Source organism: Microcebus murinus, chromosome 5 (genome assembly GCF_040939455.1).
Source record: "Microcebus murinus isolate Inina chromosome 5, M.murinus_Inina_mat1.0, whole genome shotgun sequence".
Lineage (NCBI taxonomy): Eukaryota > Metazoa > Chordata > Mammalia > Primates > Cheirogaleidae > Microcebus > Microcebus murinus.
Window position 1 is genome coordinate 110,643,145 of NC_134108.1, and position 4,099 is coordinate 110,647,243.

A 4,099-nucleotide genomic window follows, 5' to 3' on the forward strand; every position below is an offset into this window, starting at 1 on the left:
CAATTCCACTACTAGGCATCTAACCAAAGGAAAAAAGGACATTCTATAATAAAGGCATTTGCACTCGAATGTTTATATTAGCACAATTCACAATTGCAAAGATGTAGAAACAACCCAAGTGCCCATCAATACATGAGTGGATAAATAAAATGTGGCATATGTATACCATGGAATACTAGTCAGCTACAAAAAACAATGGTGATCTAGAACTCTTATATTATCCTGGAAAGAGCTGGAACCCATTCTGCTAAGTGAAGTATCACAAGAATGGAGAAACAAGCACCACATGTGCTCACCATCAAATTGGTATTAACTGATCAACACTAAGGTGCTCAGATGAAAGTAATATTCTTCAGGTGCTGGTCAGGTGGGAGGGGGTTAGTAGGGGTGGGTAAACTCACAATTAATGGGTTTGGAGCCCACGGTATGGGGAAGGGCACACTTGTCACTCTGGCTTGGGCTAAGCAATGGCATTATATGTAAACAAAATGTTTATACCCCATAATATTCTGAAATTTAAAGAAAACTGGAAAAAAGAACAAATGAATTATTCAATCAACATGAATGAATCTCACAAACATATTTTTGAGTGAAAGAAGTCATGTACAAATGAGTATACAGTGTATGATTTCTTTTATATAAGATTGAAAATGGGCAAAATTAATCCATACTGCTGAGTCAGGGTAGTGCTACCCTTGGGGAAGAAGTCATTGGAAGGCAGCATGATGGGACTCCCAAGTTGAAATAATATGTATTTAAAATTGTCTTTATATTTTAGATAACAACTGCCAGTGTATGAAAGGTAATATCTATTTCTTTTATTTAAATATTCTCTTTCTACATTTTTTCCTTTTATTCAGATCCTGTAGGGACTGCCAAAAATTTCCAGTGCCGACTATATTGCAAGTCATCAGGGCGGAGTATTGGGGAAAGTTTTCAATTAGCAATAATGCACCTTCGATGAACCTAATTGGCTATGATACTGCCACTGCACAAAGCTGGTAATAGCTATTTCTTGAGGTGCATGTTGGTCCGACTAATGTGCTCACCTTGTTAAGAATCATCCAACTGTACTCCTATAATTTATTTTCTAAGGCAGACAAAGAAATCAGGTGTAACAGCATAACTAGAAGGCAGAAAATACTACTGACTTAGAATTAACATATAAATAGGGAAATACACACTCAAATCTAGCAAAGACACATTTGGAGGCCCGTTCCAATCTAACGGGGAGATGGATGGGACAAGAGCAGAGCAGAGAGGGGCTGGGGCAGTGGGCAGACAGAAAATCATCATTGCAAAAATAACCTTCCATTCTGAGCAGGGAAATTATGAAAACAAGTCTGGGACAGAGAATACAGGTGCGCTGCTTGCTTTGGAATCAAATAAAAAGAATTTGTGGAGAGAATCAGAGGTGATAGTCTCTGGAAAGGGTTCATCAAAGTGTTGACTTAAATGGTGGCAGCTCCTCTAAGAAACATGGTAGTAAAGGGAAAAAGGAAGCAAGTGGGGAAAATTAAGTTACATTCAGAAACAAAAGAGAATCATGAAATAAGACCTATCACCTCTTCTCCCCCAAAGATTCCTATTATTAATGAAACTGCACTATACTGTACTAACAGTAGAGGGTGACCTTGAGCTGAGAAACCTAGTAAACCACAAAATTTCATATTACTGTTGTGGCTGCTTTAGGGAAATAGACGTGACAGAATGGAGACAAAGATGCAGGTGTGATCCACTGACGCCACTGGCAGCTAATGCATACTGTCTCCAAGACGACAACAGCAAGAAGCACGTCAGCAACAGCAAGGGAGCAGAAGAGAACCGCAACACTGTGCTCCAAACTGAGTCAAACATTCATGGGTTGAGGGAGCCATCTTTTTCCATGGAAGGTAGCATGTGAGTTGTTTTATCAGTCTGCTTCCTGCCAGTGGAATTTTGGGAGTCAGACAGCCTTATTCCATTTCGTAGGTTCCCCTTTTTAGTTCAGGTAGCATTATTTCTCTAGAACTTTTGAGGGTATTCTGCAGATTTCATGGAGATCCACTCTATTAGACAAAAGCCACACCTACTGATCCTTTTGAGACAATCGCTTCTCTATTTTGGTCCCTGCTGAGACATTTGGGGGATGACACATTATACGTCAAGCGTACCTCTACCTTCCTGGGGGACCCTGTAACACTTTGATCTTTCTGTGGTATGTCTGCCACAGCAATGCAGTAATTGATATAAAAGTCAGGCAAAAGAAGGTAAAAAAATTTATAAGGATCTTCAAAGAAGAAAGGAAAGAATAAGTTAATATCAAAATGATTTCATTTTAAATTGCCCTCATTCCCGAGCGTAAGGAGGGAGCACTCTTTGAGGCAGGTGTGGAAGTGGAAGTGACCCCAAGGGCCATTCGGACCGAGCTGGGCTAGCCAAAGGGAAGCTGTTTTGCTTCCAGTGTGCTTTCAGTTGTGTTGTCTTAAAAGTTGTTTAGAATTAACCTGCAAAGTGACCTCGAGGACACAGATCAAGAGTCCTGAACAGGCCAACTGCAGACACTGATGACAAGGTTGTTTGCGGACACTGAGCGGGTCATGATGACTTGCACAAGGCTTGCTTTCTGCCACCAGCCCCGCACGCCTTCCTTGGTAAGCAGAGGAGGGGAGATGGTCTTGGAGACAGTAACCCGCCATCTGCTCAGGCTGCTGTCACTTGAATAAGCCAGCTATCCTTCACCAACACCCGCTCTCGTGTCTGGTTCTCGGTGTCAGACAGCCGGCCCTGCGCCCAGCAACAGAAGAACTAAGCAGCTACCAATTGGACTGCTCAGGTCATGGTCCTGTAGTCATAAAATAATAAGAAGGACGAGAGAGAGAGTACAAAGAACCACTGGATTCCTGTTCTAGCTACCTTGGGACGCATAAAATTGAGAAAATGTATTGAGGAAGTTCTATACAGCAACCTGCAATTACTGTGCAATAGGTGTTTCAGAAAGAGAGACTAGAAAGAATGTAGAATATAATAAAAGAAATAGTGGAAGATTTTTTTCCCTGAGCTGAGGGAAGTCTTTAGTCTTTGGACGGATAAGATCCATTGTGCAACTTAAAGCAACAGGCAGGAATCGTGAAAATATGCAAATAGTTATTACCCAGCTGTAGTAATGAAAAATTTTCACTACAAAATCAGAAACAAAAGAAAAACAATGATTAAAAAAAGCTTCCAGAGAGGACATAAACAAGCTAACCAGCAAACAGTTTACACATAGAAAGACAAGAACCAGACAGGAAACCGGCTTCTTATCTGAGCTATCAGAAGCCAGAAAACAGCTGGGGTGTGTTGGGTGCAAGGAGGCTGGCCTGACGCAGGGAAGGGAGTGCTGCAGGAGAGGCGGTGGCAGAGAGACGCCGGAGACAGAAGAAAACCTGAGCGGAGCCGTGAGGCGTGGATCCTGGGGAAAGGCACTGCTAATGAGGGTGTTATTTTAAAACTTGCCCTGTGTGGCATGATTCAAAATTGTCATGGCCACACCCTCAAAGCCCTCCATTGCATTGCAAAGATCTTGGATTTATGTTTGTTTATCTTTTGATGTAAAACTGCACTAATGCACGTTGACTCTACTGCAGGGAGTTCAAGGTCCTTAGCGCCAGGACGGTGGCAGCTGTCGGGGCAGTAGTAATTGGGTCTCTTACGCTAGTAGGTCGAGACACTGTGCGTTAGAAATTCGAGCGAGCTGCTGCTCTCCGTCCTCCCCCCGCCCTTTGCGGGTCTGGACTGGGAGAGGTCAGCATTCCTAGCGGGCGGCAACCCTGCAGCTCCTGTTTCCCCACTCTTCCTTCCATGTGTTCACACTACGATGCGATCTGAGATGCGGTTTGGATGTTTGAGAAGCAAAGCAGCGTGGCCGGGCGGGAGCTGACGCTGGCCTTCGCTTGAGGGCCGAGGAGCTCAGTCCCACCTGCTCTCGCAGCTAGGAGACGGCCGCTAGAAACCGCATGCTGGAAACAGACTCCTCAGCTGTCACTCCAGCGCAAGCCACTGTCCTTATACACCTGGAGCTTTCAGTGTCTCTGTCACTCTCTGAAGCACTCTTGATGCCTCCGCAAGAGTGATATTT

At 43.7% G+C, this 4,099-nt stretch overlaps 1 non-coding gene across 1 annotated transcript; it reads right to left on the minus strand.

The window, feature by feature from the left end:
• Window positions 1–861: 861 nt before the first annotated feature.
• Window positions 862–1,000, minus strand: LOC142871174 (U4 spliceosomal RNA). The gene has a single exon (XR_012919442.1). It is a non-coding gene; the product is annotated as a U4 spliceosomal RNA (small nuclear RNA).
• Window positions 1,001–4,099: the final 3,099 nt, after the last annotated feature.